The sequence below is a fragment of the Benincasa hispida genome, chromosome 8, assembly GCF_009727055.1.
Source record: "Benincasa hispida cultivar B227 chromosome 8, ASM972705v1, whole genome shotgun sequence".
Classification (NCBI taxonomy): domain Eukaryota; kingdom Viridiplantae; phylum Streptophyta; class Magnoliopsida; order Cucurbitales; family Cucurbitaceae; genus Benincasa; species Benincasa hispida.
The window spans coordinates 2884516-2902325 of record NC_052356.1 but is presented as its reverse complement, the minus strand read 5'-3'; the positions used below and the strand labels follow the sequence as shown (position 1 = coordinate 2902325).

Genomic DNA, 17810 nt, shown 5'->3' with positions numbered 1-17810 from the left:
TATACAATGTTTACAATCTACGAGAATACAAGAGATTTAGTACACCAATACCAACACGACTTGTTGTTGATTGGTTATATCCATGGACATAGAAATATATCTACAATGCGAAGAGTGCAACTATCGATCTTTAATGGAGTGACTGATAGCTAATGAAGATTGATTAATTTAATTAATGAGTTTAATTAATTAATCTCATATCATTGGAAGGTCCATAAGGCTAAAGAATAGATAAGAGGAATGATTTAAATTGTTCAAGTCAATTGATGGAATAACATATTAATGAGATTAATATGATACAGTTAATTATAAATGTGATCTATAAATTAAGACAGAAATATTTAAATCTATTCAAATATTAAATTCTTATGAATTAGATTCATGAAGAATTAATTAACTAATTTTAAGAGGTGAAGGTAAATATACATGTGATGTTTATTTATTAATTAATTAACTATATATATTAAATTAGATTTAATATATATGGTTATTTAATTGGTATGTTAATTATTTGAATAAACATTATTTAATTAATTGGGCTTAAGGGTAAATTGGGAAAGACTTCTTCTCCATAAATATCCCTTTATGGCGAATTTCGGGGATGGAATTTCATTGTGAAAAAACCTAGCCTCCAATCTAGATTTCCTCTCAAACTTTTCTCAACCATTCTCCATTCTTCTTCCTCTTCCAAGATGATCGAGACCACTCTTCTACCCTTGGATTCCCAGAGAATAACAAGGTTGCACTTATGATGGTGTCCCTTGTTCGTTGAAGAAACGTTCATGAGAAGACGAAGAGGAAAACGTGGACTTCGGGATTCAACAAAGGTTTGTTGCTTTATCCCTTTGCTTCTCCTCTTAAAGCATGCTTCCTATAATATTTATCCATCATTATTTCTGTTTTCTTTGCTATTTTTGTTTCCTTAAAAACTAAAAAACAAAATGTAAGGCGACCTCACGCTTCTGCGGGAATTCGATTCCCTTCATAACTATCGATCACTCCACTAAAGATTGATAGTTGCACTCTTCACATTTTAGATATATTTCTGTGTCCACGGATATAACCAATCAGTAGTGAGTCGACCCTTAACAAATTACTCATAATTACAACAGGTCAAATTGTCGTTTCAACCCTGTAATTATATCTAACTCCTTAAGTACCACTGATTCTTCTAATGAACAAACAATTTATAGTCCAATTATAAACTGAGGCCTCTCGAGTTAGTGAGAGGTTAAAGGCTCATTGTTCAAGACCCAGAATCAGCTATTAACAGAGCAATTTATCTAATTTCTCTAAGGTCGGGAAGAAGTAAATTTCTTCTTACGTAATAGTGTTCCCAGCTCCCTACTCAGACAAATCCCCAAAATGGTATGCTTGTTGAGTTGGCTAACATGGCCACTATCACCCATATAAATCGAATAATCGCCCTCATAAACAGGAGTTCATAACTCACTCAGAATTAAGGTCAAGTCACCTATGGTCATCTAGTGAAATGTAAGTTTCTCTCTAGCAATTGTGCCATATAGAGAGATTATTCATTTCGCAGTTCGGTCTTATACAAACTCTTTGTATAGAATACCCCACTCACATGTCTTCACATGAATGATCAGGATCAGATCATTTGTAGTACTTTACAATAATTGTAACAACTACAAAGCGGGTCGTATCCATAGTGTCACCAGGATATAGTACCCGAACTCATCCATCTATTGCAGACCATTTAGATTATTACTTAAACATGATCCACCTGTATGTCAATCACATACATGTTTTAAGTTTCATAAGATAACCTTGGATCTTAGTTTATTGAATTAAATTAATACAGTTTAAATGTTAATAAAATTCTTCTTATTTTTTAAAATATATAATTTTTTTTTACAAACTACAAGATATATAATATAAGCTTTAGGACACCAAAACAAATAGGGGTGGCAAAATTTCATGTGGAGTCGAGTCCCCGACTCGATCAGAGCAAGGAATCCCCGATTTGACCAGTTGTCCCGAATTTTTTTAATTGTTAATTTATATATATATATATAACAGTAGCTTTCAGCTATTATTCTAGTTAAATATTTTTTTTCTAATTTTAAATTTCTAACATAATAAATTTGATTTTTATTAAATTTATAAAAAAAACACTAAAATATTTTTATTTATTAATTTAAACAAATATATGTAATAAAAATATTACAATTCAATGTAAATACTAAATTTAATTAATTTTAAATAATAAAATAAAAAGCAGAAAATTTTCTCCATAGGGACCAAAGTCCCCGAATGGGAATTCCCGACCTCGACCTCAACCCCTCAAAACGAGGGATTAGACAAAATCCTCATGGAGATAGGGATGGTGTGTGCATCTCCACCCCGCTCCAACCCCGTTGCCATCCCTAAAAACAACATAAGAATTGCCTAAGTGTCACTTTGACTTTCAAACAAACCTATTTAAAAAGTTAAGTGTCAAGTGTAACTTTGACGATCAAAACCACCAAAAAAGTTCCTAAAAAGTAGCTAAGTGTCACTACTCTCAAAACAACATATTTAGTGTCTAAATGTCACTTTGACTCTCAAAAGTTAAAAAAAAAATGCATAAATGTCAACTTGAACTTTCAAAACTTCCTAACAAGTTGTTAAAAAGTGGTTAAATGTTATTATGAGCATGAAAATCATGGAAAAAGTTCTAAAAAGTGTCTTAGTCACACTTTAACTACTATCAAAATAACATAAAAAAAAGTAATATGTTTGATTAGTTACATAAACAATGTAAACAGTTTAATCATTTTATGTGTCAAAATGATTGTAGTTTCATGATAATTGATATGTACTTTTGTTATTTAAGTTGGAGGTTCAAAATACCTCACTTATTGTACTAAAAACCAATACATATATTTATGTAAATTTTAATCAAAACTTGACCACATTATACTTAGGTGCATCCGGGAAAGCATCTATCGTTGTGCATCCCATTAAATTATTTTATCATAATATGATATGTGGCAAACTATTTTTATTTATTTTTGTAATATTTTAATTATTTTTTGTATGAATGATAAGAGAAGAAAGCATAAGATGCACCCTAATATTATCCTCTTTTTTCTCCATTTCAACACTTTCAACACTTAACTCAACTGCTTCGAACATGCGTGATTGAAAACATAATTCTAAAAATTAATTATAGAGGGAGGAGATAATTTCTTTAATTTAAAATGTCAAATTATTTAAAATAACAAAAAAAAATTATAATTTTAGAGAGTTGAGATAATTTTCTAATTTAGAATGTCATAAAATTATTTAAAATAATAATAAAAAATTACTTCATGTGGCCTTTGAAACATATTCTTAAAAATTTGTGATTTACCAGTACTTTTTAAAATTAGAAGACTAAAAATGTAAATTTTCAAACAATTTTTTTATTTTAAAAATGAAACATGTTTTCTTATACAACAAAATGTTGTTTAATTTTGGAAAGAGTGGATTTGACCTTATGTATATAATGATAGAAGTTTTTTTTTTTAATTTATTTTTTATTTTAAAAAATACTATTCGTACTTAAACATTTAGTAAGATAATAATTTAGTCCTTAAACTATAATTTGTAATAATTTAGTCTCTAACTTTCAAATTTCTAACAATTTAATTCTTGTTATAAAAATTATTAGTATGATTTAATGAAATTTCTAACAAGTGTAGATTGATAAATTGATTGGAAATCAAAATTATTTATAAACTATAAAGACAAAATGGTTACATAATAAAAATTGACACTTACTTTTGATGAAAATTTTCATAATAAGAACTAAATCATTACGGTTGGTAAAGTACATGGACTAAATCATTACTAATTAAAATCTATCAACTAAATTGTTATTTTTATGAAAGTTCGTGATCAATAGTATTTTTAATTTTTTTTTAAGGGTGTTAAAAAATCATGTTTACCTTTTAATATGAGATAAAAATGCAGGAAATTAAGGCTCCATTTGATAACTAGTTGATTTTTTGTTATTGTTCTTTAAAATTAAGTTTATTTCATCCACATTTCTTATAATGATTTATATTTTTCTTAAATACAAATATTGAATTCTTAGTTAAATTCAAAAAACAAAAACAATTTTTTTTTAGTTTCCAAAATTTGAGTTGATTTTTTAAACTATGAAAAGTAGATAAAAAAAAAAAAATTTAAAAACAGAAGTGAAGTAAATAAACTTACTTTTCAAAAACAAAAATAAAAAATAAAATGATTACGTTTAAATATACTATTTCTTCCGCTTTGTACTATACACCTACTTACTACTTCAATTTAATGCCATTCTGATTCATTTTCAGCCTATCTGTAATCTGTATATTCTTCCAAATCATCGCCATTGCTACAGAAAATTGTTCGTTCTTCGCATTTGGTTTTGTAATGGGTTCTTCCATTATTTCCGGAGCAGAATCATCGTCTTCTTCCCCAAATTTCAAGGACATTACTAATTACGATGTGTTTTTGAGTTTCAGGGGAGAAGATACTCGCTCCAATTTCACCGGTCATCTTGGATGGCTTTACATCAAAGGGGAATCAATTTCTTCATAGATGAAAAGCTAGATAGAGGTGAGCAAATTTCTGAGTCCCTTCTCAAATCCATTCAGGGATCTAAGATTTCGATTGTTATTTTCTCTCAAAATTATGCTTCTTCAACTTGGTGTTTGGATGAACTGGTGAAAATAGTTGTGTATGGGATCCAAGGGACAAATAGTTTTGCCTGTATTTTATAAAGTGGATCCGTCTGAGGTTCGAAAACAAACTGGTAGGTTTGGTGAAGCATTGGCTAAATATGAACCTAATAAGACTGAAAGATGGAAGGAAGCTTTGAGTACTGTTGCTGCTTTGTCTGGTTCGGATCTAGCAACTAGGTTTATTAGGCCTTTTCATAATGATTTAGTTTTTAGTTTTTTTATTTTGAAATTTATGCTTGTTTTGGTCTTGTGATCGATTTTTCAATTATGATTTTCACTTTTCTTAAAGAAAATACTTGAATTCTTAATCAAATTCTAAAAAACAAAACTAAGTTTTTGAAAACTATTTTTCTAGATTCTGTTTGATAACCATTTGGACTCTATTTGATAACTATTTTGTTTTTTGTTTTTGAAAATAAAGTACAAATACTACTTTTATCTATTGTTTTCTTTGTTTTGTTATTTATGTTTTAGGAGTATTTTGAAGAACCAAACCATGTTTTAAAAACTAAAAGAAAAAATTTTAAAAAAAAATTGTTTTTGTTTTTCACTAGGAATTCATGTATTTAGTTAGGAAAGATGAAAGCCATAGCAAAGAAGTTGTAAGAAACAAACATAATTTGCCAAAAAAAAAAAAAAAATTAAATGGTTACCAAATGGGACCCAAATGATTATCAAAACAGACCGGGGTTTTTTTATTTTTGTTTTTACAAATTGGGTTTATTTGCTCATAATTTTTTAATTATGGTTCATTTTTTCCTAACTAAACATTTGAATTCTTAGCTAAATTTCAAAAGCAAAAACGAGTTCTTAAAATATACTTTTTTAGGCCTCGCTTGGTATCATTTTGTTTTTTATTTTTTAAAATTAAGCTTATTTTCTCTCAAATTCTTATGATGATTTGCATCTTTCTTAAATACAAGAGTTGAATACTTAATAAAATTCCAAAAAACAAAAACAAGTTTTAAAAACTACTTTTTTAGTTTTCAAAATTTAGCTTAGATTTTAAAAACATTGGTAAAAAGTAGATAATAAATCAAGAAATTTAGAGGTAAATGGCATGTTTATATGCTTAATTTTTAAAAACAAAAGAATCAAAAGTCAAATGGTTATCAAACAAAACGCAAGTTTTCAAATTTTGGCTTGTATTTTAAAAACATTCCTAAAATGTCGAGGACAAAATATCAAAACTAATAGGTGAAAGTTGTGTTTATATACTTAATTTTCAAAAAACCAAAAATCAACAACCAAATGATTGTCCAACTTTATTTTAGTTTTCAAAACTAGACTTGGTTTTTTTTAAGACATTAGTAGAAAGTGGATAATTAAGCATAGAAATTTACAGGTGGAAGTAGTATTTATAAGCTTAATTTTCAAGAATCAAAAACCAAAAGCTCAAATAATTATCAAATGGAGGCTTAATGTTTGAAGATTCAATGTCAAAATGCAATTTAACTTCATCTACTATTTCCTATGTTCGTTACCTTTTAATTATTTGTGTACTTAATGACAGGAAAGATGAGGCTAATCTTATTCAAGAAATTGTTAAACAAGTTTTGTCTATAGTAAATTGAACACAGCTACTACAAGTAGCCAAGCATCCGGTTGGAGTTGATTCTCAACTAAGAGCCATTGAGGAGTTGGCCTCAACATGTTGTGTCCGATGGTGTTAACATGGTGGGGATACATGGCATGGGTGGCATTGGTAAGACAACTTTGGCCAAAGCTTTATACAACAAAATTGCTTATCAATTTGATGGCCACAGCTTTCTTACCAATATTAGAGAAGCCTCAGAGATATTCAATGGTATAGTTCAACTACAGGAAAAGCTACTATATGAAATCTTAGTTGTTGATTTGAAGGTTGGCAATGTGGACAAAGGAATTAATATCGTAAGAGATAGACGGTGTTCAAAGAAAGTTCTTATAGTTCTTGATGACGTGGATAGGCTTGATCAATTAGAAGCATTGGTTGGTGGGCGTGATTGGTTCGGTCAAGGTAGTAAAATCATTGTGACAACAAGGAATAAGCATTTACTTGTAAACCATCCATTTGATCAACTATATCTTGTTCAAGAGTTGGATCTCAACAAGTCCCTTGAACTTTTTAGTTGGCATGCTTTTAAGAAAACTCATCCCTCAAGTGATTATTTTGATCTTTCAAAACTTGCTATATGCTATTGCAAAGGCCTTCCTTTAGCTCTTATTATTTTGGGTTCTCTCCTTTATCAGAGAGAACGAATAATATGGAAAAGTAAATTAGATGAACTTGAAAACTCCGTCGAACCAGGTATTGAAGCTGTTTTCCTAATAAGTTTTAGGGGGCTTCATGACAATGTAAAGGAAAATTTTCTTGATATTTTCTTGAAAAGTTTTAGTGGGAGATGATGTTAACTGCATTAAGGATAAGTTAAAGGCATGTGGTCTCAATCCAGAATATGGAATTACAGTTCTCATGGATCTTTCTCTTGTTACCATTGAAGATGGCAAGATACAAATGCATGACTTAATTCGACAAATGGGTCAAACAATTGTTCGTTGTGAATCTTTTGAGCCTGAAAAAAGGAGTAGGTTGTGGATGACAGAAGAAGTTATGAAGATGTTAAAGAGAATTCAGGGAGTAACCAAACCCCCCAAAGTAATTTTATTTACTTATTTCCAAGACGTTGTGATAGGAAAGGTTAGTTAAATTCATTGTCTATCAAATGAAGTTATTAAACTTTACTTGACAAGAAAAGTCAGCTCTTGAGCCATTTACTAACAATGATAAACAATTAATCAATGCCACTAATTGCTTATTGTTGACTTCATTGAAAAGTCATAAAACACCTTTTTGAAGTGCCATTGATACTCTTCCCTTGATGATCGATTCAATAGCTAAAGAAAAGAGTCAATAAATCTGTTTATGACATTTTTTTAGTCTCATAGGATCTCACATTTGTTGTAGTGAACGTTAATTTTTTGGATTTATTACTTTGTAGGCAACAGATGCAGTTCAAGCCATAAAGGTAGACAACTACTGGAAACCGATCATGAAGATTGATCCAAAAGCTTTCAGAAACATGAAAAATCTTAGATTGCTTATCCTTCGTAGAATAACATTTTCTGCAAATATACTTGAGTATTTACCTAACAATTTAAAGTTTATTGAGTGCTCTCAATTTGAAATTGGAATTTGGTCATCTTTGCACACAAGATCGTTTGTTAATGATCAGCTTGTGGGACTAGATTTGCATCATGGCTTCATCAAACATTTAGGGAAAAGATTCAAGGTAATTATACAGCTTTCTACTAGAGTACTGTCAAAATTTTCCAACTGTGTTTATTGATTTCTTTTCCATGTGTGTTATAGAATTGTGAAAGGTTGAAGCATGTTGATCTGAGTTACTGTGCGCTCTTAAAGAAAATTCCCGACTTCTCTTCAACATTGAACCTTGAGAAATTATATCTTAGAAGCTGCAAAAGTTTGAAAATGATTCACGAGTCTGTTGGTTCTCCAAGTAAGCTTATAACATTGGACCTTGAAGATTGTGTCAACCTAGAAAAGCTTCCAAGCTACCTCATGTTGAAGTCTCTTGAAGTCTTGAATCTAAGTAGATGCATAAAACTTGAAGAAATTCCTGATTTGTGCATATGATCAAATAGCCTTAAGAAACTGTATTTGGGAGGATGCATAAATCTGAGAATAATTCATGAGTCTGTTGATTGTTCTCTTGATAACCGTATTACCTTGGACCTCAATGGCTGTGATAAACTTGAAAAGCTTCCAAATTATGCCATGTCAGAGTGCCTTGAAGTTTTGAATCTTAGTTATAGTTACAATCTTGAGGAAATTAGTACTGAATTTTCTATGGCATCAAAACTTGAGGAATTGGATCCCAAGTTTTGCTACAATTTAAGAAGGATTCATGACTTTATCGGATGTCTTTATAAGCTTGTTACCTTAGAACTTGATTCGTGTTATAAACTTGAAAAGCTTCCTAGCTACCTGAGGTTAAAATCTCTTGTTTATTTGAGTCTCATCGGGTGCAGAAAGGTTGAGCAACTTCCAGAATTTGATGAAAACATGAAATGTTCAAGGGAGATGAATTTGGACCGTACGGCCATTGCGGAGTTACCTTCATCAATTGAATATCTTAGTGGACATGAGAATTTAAGCCTAAGAGGTTGTGAAAATCTCATACTTCTTCCAGATACAATTTATTTGTTAAAGAGTCTTAAAGAACTTCGACTTAGTAGATGTTCCAAACTCGAGATGTTTCCCCAAGTCAGATCAAGCTTAAATTTTCTCCAAGAAATTAGCTTATGTTCCAAGCTGAGTATATTGGATCTTGAAAAATGCAACATTTCAAATGCAGATTTCTTGGAAACTTTATCTAATGTCTATGGTACATCCTTGAATAAGCTAAATTTGTCCGGAAACAAATTCTCTTGTCTACCATCTCTCCCCAAATTTACGGCCTTACGGTTTCTTGAATTAAGGAATTGCAAGTTTCTTCAAAACATTGCAGAGCTTCCACAAGGTTTGGAAATGGTGGATGCCAATGGCTGTGAGTTGCTGGTAATAAGTCCCGACTACATTGCTGATATAATATTTGGATCAAAGCAGGTTCCTCTTTTTTTCATCTTATGTATTTCTATTTGTTCATAGGTTTAAACTTTGGTTGATGCTTGTACTTTTGACGTTGGTTAATTTTTATCTTTCTACTTTTAGTATGTTCATTTTGATACATTTACTTTCAACTTCGATTCATTTTAGTCCTTATACATTCAAAATGTTCATTGTGATTCATATACTTTTAACTATGGTTCAATTTGGTTTTTAAACTTTTAAAAAATGACCATTTTGATTCATAGAAAACATAATGAAAATGAAAATGAGGAACCAAAATGATCACTTTAAAATGTACTAGGACCAAAATGAACAAAAATTAAAAGTACAGAACCAAATCAACGGTTTCAAAATATAGGGATCAAAATGAACCAAATTGAGCCAATAGTATATGGATCAAAGTAATATTTAAGCCTTGTACCTATATCATATCACGGTCTAGGAACTTGAATTCAGTGACTCAACAAGAAAGTTGTTCATAATGAACAGTGAGATCCCGGAATACTTCACCAATCAAACAACAGAAAGTTCAATATGTTTTAGAATTCAACACAATCCAAATAAGAGCAAGATGTGGTTGTGTGTGTCGTTTTCAAAGTGGATGAATCAGATTCATGTGAAGCTGATGCTTTTATTCGTTACGATGTATTCATTGATGGAATATCAACGACTTCTCAAGCATGTTGTTGCTCCTCAAAATCAGAATATATGTGGTTAATAACAACTCCTCTAACAACATCTAGTTTCTTGGACAACAAAGATCGAGTACACGACATCATAGTCTTGTTTGATGGGAAACATTTTAATAATAATTCTAATGTAGTAACCATAAAAAGCCATGGCATCCTTATCATTGATGAACTTCATGCAAGACAAACTGTCACCGATGTCTATAGGTGGGAGGAGTTAAGCGACAATCGGTGAGCAATCCTACATTATTATAGCTTCTTATTTTATGTTTTAGGACAAAATACATTTTTGATTCCTAAGATTTAAGATTCATGTCCATTTGAACCCTAAAGTTTTAAAACTGACATTTTAGTCCCTCATGTTTGCAAAACGTTTCTAAATGATCTTTGATTTAACTTCAAGTTAACGACATGCTTACTAGACTATTATGTGTTGAAATGGATATTGATTATATTTGTTTACATGTAAAATGTATTGGATTAATTGGAAAATAAATTAAAACTTAGTTTTGTGTCTATATTATTTGCTTCCTTTCCTTTTGTTATTTCTTCTTTTGGACTCCAATTATAATCGAAGAATATAAGGTAGAGATAGAAAAAGAAGTGTAGGGATTAGAGTCTTACTTGGTTTCATGATTTGATTTAACAGAAAGTGGAGCATTTGGCGAGGTGAACTCCAAGGATCACATCAGAAAGTTGTAAATGAAGGATATCCGATTGCTTAATACATTTAAGGTTATTTTACGGCTAATACGGCTAATACTTGTCAATTCTAATTGGCGTAGTTCATATTTGTTTGGGAATTCGGTCCAATTATTATCTCATATTCTGTTGGGAAATTCTAGCTTCAGCCTCAAGCGAGAGTTGTAAATGTTACTATTTGAGGTCTCTTTGTTGTCGCCCCCGAAAGGCCTAGGAACTAGTTGCTTGGTTGATTGAGACAATGTTTAGTATGTATGCTTAGTTAAAACTAATTTTCCTTTTTATAAAACAACAATTATGTTCAAGTCTTCTAGCTCGTAGTTAGTTTCTTTCACCAGAAAGTGTTACTATGCCAAAACAAAGATAAGAATGATAGCTTACTTTAAATATGAATTTTTTCTAGAGCTGTGAGTTGAATCGCTCGGACATTTTATACTTTCTTTGTATTCTTGTGTTTATAATGTATATTTTAAAACTTTCAATCTAGTTTGATGAATTAAATTGTGGAGAGTTGGAAATCTTGAAGTTAGGAATAAGTTCTCCTTTCTTCTTAATCTTCGATCAATCTTCCAAGTCAAATCTATTTAACTTTCTTGAGGTTGTCTATCAATTTGTTAATGAGGGTTATTTTTATTATTGTTATGGAATTCACTTGGAATAATAGAAGTTCTCAAATGTAAGTGAGATAATTCCTTTTTATCATTTAGGCTTTCTGGTGTTTGGTGTTCTGATTCTCGAAATGGGTTGCCTCCCTAGCTGCCAATGATCTGTGTTTTAAAATCTTGAGGTTTAATAAAATATTCTTTCTCAAAAAAAAAAAAGAAATTTGTACCAAATAATACGAACATGAAAATAATCTTAAAATATATTCCACTTTTAAAATATATGCTAGCTATGAATTTTTAAAAAATTCCAAATTTATCCTCAATTGGACACCTTGCTAACTTTTCTTTTTTACTTCTCTCTTTTCCTTCTTTTCGGGCTTTGGGTCTCCATTTCCTTCCATTTTCTTTCTTTTTCCGTTTCTTCCTCTTTGATTCAGTCTCCCTGTGCTATTACGGCCAATTTCCATTTTTCTTCCATTTGGTCTGCCCTGCGTCTCCTTTTTCTTTCCTTTTTTCGTTGCTTCTCCCTCTTCGATTTAGTATCTCCCTTGCATCTTTGATTTAGTTTCAAGATTTGCATCTTACGTCTCTTTAATTGTGAGTAACGAACACCGACGAATTTGGCCGAATCTTGTGGCCGTCGATCTCGAGGTTGGTCTCGTCAATGAGAATGAGGCAGAAGAGAGTGAGCGACTCCGATGGAGGATTTAGAGGTTCAAAATCGAACAAAGAATGCCTTGATCTTGAGGTGATCGTTTTCGAGAATCGATAATTTGTTGATTTGCACATTGAAATTTGGAGATTGGGATGAACTGAAGCTTTGATTTGATTGTGAAATGGAAAGTAAAAAATTGGAGAGATTATTAGGAAATTAGGGGAGGGAAATGGAGATGGCGGCGAGATGATTGATAGATAAATTTCGCTTGTTTTGGGTTCAACCCAGGGGTACAAGCACAGGGGTTCGATGATGACGTGTACAAATGCACAAATTTTGGTGGTGGAATTTTTGCATTTTTTTAACAACTCAAAGTTTGTTTACTCAGTGATAAAAGCTATCAATGATATTCACTAATGAGATCACTGATAGTTAATAGCACATTTCTCAAATTAAAAACTAATAGTAGCTATTAGTGATCTTCACGGATAGTAGCATCAGTGATAGCAGTTATTAATGATAGCAATTAAGAGCACATTTTTCAAATCAAAAGCTATCACCGATAGAGATGTCTAATTTTCCCTCCACGATTAGGCGGGGAATGGAGGAGGACGGGGACGGGACCCTGATTAACTTTTACATATTTATTTAGTATAGTTATCTAATGTTATGTTATTATTATGATTATATAAATATTACATTTAAATTTTAAATTTGATTATTTATTGAGAAAGATAATGAATATGTTTAAATTGAATGTTTAAATTTAGATTATATATGTGATAATTTGATTTATATTTATTTCTTTCTACTAAAAAAATTGATTAGCTTTTTTAGGCCAAAATTTGAGTAATTTATCTTTAAATTCAAATTGTCATATAAAACTAACCATAATAAACAATTATTTAAATTAATTGGCTTTTTACAAAAAATAAAAAATAAAAAATAACGGGAAAAAATTACCCGCGGGGAACCCGATCCCACGAATTCCCCGCGGGGATTCCCCGCCCCGATCCCCGTTGAAAATTTCACAGGGATGGGGAATGAAATGGAGAGCGGGGACGGGATGGGGAATGACATCCCCGGCCCCACCCCACCCCGTGGACATCTCTAATCACTGACAACAACTATAAATGATAGCAATTAATAGCACACTTATCAAATTGAAAGCTATCACCAACAGCAGCTATTAGTGATCGCCACTGATAGCAGCTATCAGTAATAGCAACTAATAGCAGCTCTCAGTGGCTATCATTGATAGCTGGTATCAGTAATAAATTTTAATTTGAGAAAAACGGGAAGAAATGCACAAAATGGTGGTTGGGCGTGGGCTTGTTAGTCTTTTACCATCTTTTGTTCTAGATATACAATTATTTTATCCTTATACTACATATTATTTTATTTTTTATTTTAATATATTCCATTTATGCAACTATCCCTAAAATTAAATAGGACACTTTTGAAAAGATTAAGGACAAAAATAAGACAAACTTAAATGTTTAAAGAATCGAAACGAACTTTCTAAAAGTTTAGGAATTAAAATAAATCATACTTGAAAGTTCAATCAGATCTAAACTTATTCATATCTTACCAAAAAAAAAACCCTTAAACTCCATTCCTCTAATCCAAATTTCATATAAGTTCCACTTTGCAATTAGATACTCACATGTTAAACACTTCCTAAATATAACTCCAACCACATTACAAACTTTTAAAACCCAAAATGATAATGAATGAAGTGTTCTTTTTTCTTTCCAATCCTAAAAAGTATCTTAAACAACCAAAAAGCATCCAATTTAATTAGCTACTCATCTTTTTTTTTTCTTTAACAAATTACTAAAGGGAAGAGGAATCAAAGGTACACCAAGACATCCCAACTAAGTTGGTATCTCCTTAGCACCCTCATCAATACCCTGAAGCCAATAATATATATTTTAATAAAAAAAGAAGAGTATGTACAAAGAGCTCGAGGATAGCTCAAACAAAAACAATGGAAAGAGTGGCAACGGGATTACAAGCTACCCATCTTATGTCAAGACATTTTCTCTAAACCCCCTCTTACATCATATATTTTTTGGGGTTGGCATTTTGTCTTCACTTCACCAATTATGTCAAAAGCCCATTCCCTTCTTTTTAACCTATTATTCCTCCATTTTCTATCCCTTTCAAACTCTCAACCTCCTGTCTTAAAGGGCATTTTTTTTCACAAGAATTATGAGGATGCGTTTCATACTCAAGACTTGAAAGTACTAAATTCATGAGTGACTTAATACCAACAAGTCAATCATCAAATTTGATTATTATAACCAATAATAAATATAAATAGAAAATGAAGTCTATCAGTGATAGCCACTAATATTTTCTATCATTGATAGCTTAATCTTTGATTATATTTTCATAGTTAATAGCCACTTATAGAAATCTATCATTGATAGCNAGCCACTAATATTTTCTATCATTGATAGCTTAATCTTTGATTATATTTTCATAGTTAATAGCCACTTATAGAAATCTATCATTGATAGCCAACTTAGTGAATTTAATTATTAAAGTTGAATTTCGAACTAAAATGTAACTGTCTAGAAGTTATCACTAATAGCATATTTATCAGTGATAGAAGTTATCATCGAAAAGAAAAAGGACTTATAAATGTTTGGGAAGGATAAGAAATGGGCAAAAAGGTGTTCAGTAGCTATAATTGATAAAAGCTACTACTGATCGCATGTCACTAGTGATAGAAGCTAATACTAATAACATGTTATCGATGATAGAAGCTACCCGATAGCACGTTATCGGTGATAGAAGCTACCACTGATAGCACGTTATCGATGATAGAGAACTATCACTGATAGCATGATATCAGTGAGATCATTGATAGCATCTTATCAGTGATGTTATTAGTGAAAGAAACTATCACTGATAACCACAATATGAGTGATGTTAGTGATATCGGTGATAGAACTTAGGTGATATCTATATATCGAGTTTCTTTCAAAGGTGATGGCTAGTTATAGAAGTCTATCATTGATAGTCTTAAGTGTTAATATTTTAAGGTTGATTCTAATTGATGAAAGTCTATCAGTGTAGCGACTGATAGCTGCTATCAGTGATGGCCAAGATAAAAGATTATTAGTGATAGTTATTGTGGTAATCAAAGTTGTTGTCTTCTTTCAAAGTTGATCACTATTTATAAATCTATCATTGAGAGCCACTGATAGCCTTAAGTATTGATATTTCAAGGTTGATTCCAATTGATGAAAGTGAATCAATGATAGCTACTGATAATTGATAGCAAATTAAAAGCTAATATTTTAAGATTATATTAATTTTTTTTCAAATTGAAAGCTATTGCTGATAGCAACTATCATTGATAACAATTGATAGAAGTTATCAGCAATAGTAACTGATAGCAGCTATCAGTGGCTAACTGCTATGAATGATAGCTTTCAATTTGAGAAAACTAGGAAGAATCGAGCAAAATGGTGGCTAGGCATGGGTTTTTTAGTCTTTTATAATTTTTTGATCTATACATGCAATTATTTTATCCTTGTACTACATATTCTATTATTTTGGGCTTGAATTCTACTTATGCAACTAGCCCAAAAAGAAATCTATGATTTAAGAAGATGGAAATAATTATATATTGTAATTATAAATTAAAGAAATGAAAAAAAAATACTTTTTGGTTCCTAAGTTTTAAAGAATAAGTACATTTATTCTCTTATATTTTAAATTAACCATTTTGGTCCATGAGTTTTAAAGAATAGGTTTAAAAGGTAGTTCTCTAAGAAAATCTTTAAATTTAATATGAAAAATATAAATGCTGAAGTGGCAAAATGACATGAAAAAAAATATTTTTTTAATCTTTTCCTTTCTTACTCCCTCCTCTCTCTTGTTCTCTCTCGTTATCTCTCCTCGTCTCCATGACCCAACTCTTTTCAATTTTGTGTTCAAAACAATCTCAATGGAAAATTCCAAGGGATTCTTTTACACTTCAATTTCTCCCTCTTTCTCTCTCACTTACTCCTCCGCGGCCGTGAACGCCTAATTTTAACTCGAATTTGATAAAATGGAATATTGTGAAAGGATAATAACGAAGAAAATGAGTGCAAGAACACTAACGCCTCTGCATCTCCATTTCCCGAGTGTTTTTCTGGTACCATCTTGCAGCAAACTCACACCTTTTTTTGGTTGTTTTTGTGTTGTGTCCAATTTAAATTTGCTCTCATTCACACACCCTTTGTCCAATTTCGGAATTTATCAATGTTACAATCTTGTGAAAAACAGAGCTCGAAATTGGACACTAATCAAACTATCGCAGAGTAAGAAACTTCCACACTGGAGATGGCAGCCAAGGAGTAAGTGAGAGAGAAAGAGGGAGAATTTGGGGTGTAAAAGAGAGTGAGGCGACTCTTTAGGGACATTTAGGGCAAGGATTATCTTAAAACTATGATAAAATGGTGGTCATTCAAACCGTAAAAATCGAACTGTTTCTAAAAACCGAACCGAACCGAACCGAGAACTCAGTAAAACTGAAAAAAATGCGATTCGATCCCGTTTGAAGAAATTTTGAAACCGAATTAATTCGGTTCGGTTTCGGTTTCACTTTCGAAAACCGAATTTGAAACCGAACCGAACCGTTTTTAACTAATATATATTTATTTATATATTTATTTATTTATATATTTAAAGAAAGAGTAAAACCGAATTTAAAACCGAACCGCTTTTAATTTAAAGAACAAAACTGAATTTAAAACCGAACCGAGCCGAACCGTTTTAAATTAAAAAAGAATATAACATGAATTTTTTAAAAATGTCAAAATCGAATTTGAAACCGAACTGAACCGTATGTGGTTCGGTTCAAACCAATAAATCGGTTCGGTTCGATTTCACATTTTAAAAAATTCGGTTCAGTTCGGTTTGACTACCGAACCGAACCGTTTCCACCCCTTATGATAATTATCTCTTACTACAGTAAATACTATTTCAAAATCCCCAAGTAACAGTCAACACTACAATATTTACTATTTTTTGCCGCTTCTACTATTTTATATTTATCATTTTCTTATTCTTTGCTACAGTGTTTAATATTTCCTTCTCAAACTAAAATAGTTTACACCTCAAACTAAAATAATCCATGCCCTAAACTCAAACTATCATAATCCAACTATGATAACCTAATATTATACATTTAAAATATCAAACATTAAATGCACCTATTCTTCAAAGCTTAGGGATCAAAAAAACTATTTCTTTTCTTAAAAAAGATGAACCAAACTGAATTACTAGCACTACTATCCTTGTTATCATTTTACTATTTCAAGAAGGGTTTTTTTTTTTTGCTAACCTAAAAAAAAGGGTTTTTATTCTTTAATAAAACACAAGAATTGTAGAGTAGAACAGCGATGCTCGAGTGACCCAAGATGGGACCCACTTACACCATTCTTATGTACTTCAAACCTCGTCCACGTATAAACACTCTAAATGGCAAATGGGTTTGATTCATCTTGATCCGCCAACCATGAACAACGATAATTGTACTTAGCCGTCAATCCAGTAGCAAAGTGGCTTCACCTTAGCCACATCAATTACAATAAAGATGAATAAGACTGTAAAGATGAACAATGTGATTCATATAGGTCATCTCCTCCATCGTTGGCTAGTTAGCTTGTTAGAAAACATGTAGAATTGTTTGATATGTTATTACCACTGTCACATTTGACACCACTAGAATAGCAATTTGCACATCTATTAAAAATAAATTCGATGAAATACTTGAGGATGAGGATGACAAGGCTTAAAAAAAAAAGAAAAAATATCTATTAAATACTTAAA

At 31.1% G+C, this 17810-nt stretch overlaps 1 pseudogene; it reads left to right on the top strand.

Moving 5' to 3' along the window:
- The first annotated feature begins 4295 nt into the window (after nucleotides 1-4295).
- On the top strand, nucleotides 4296-9428 carry LOC120083113 (annotated as a pseudogene).
- Nucleotides 9429-17810: the final 8382 nt, after the last annotated feature.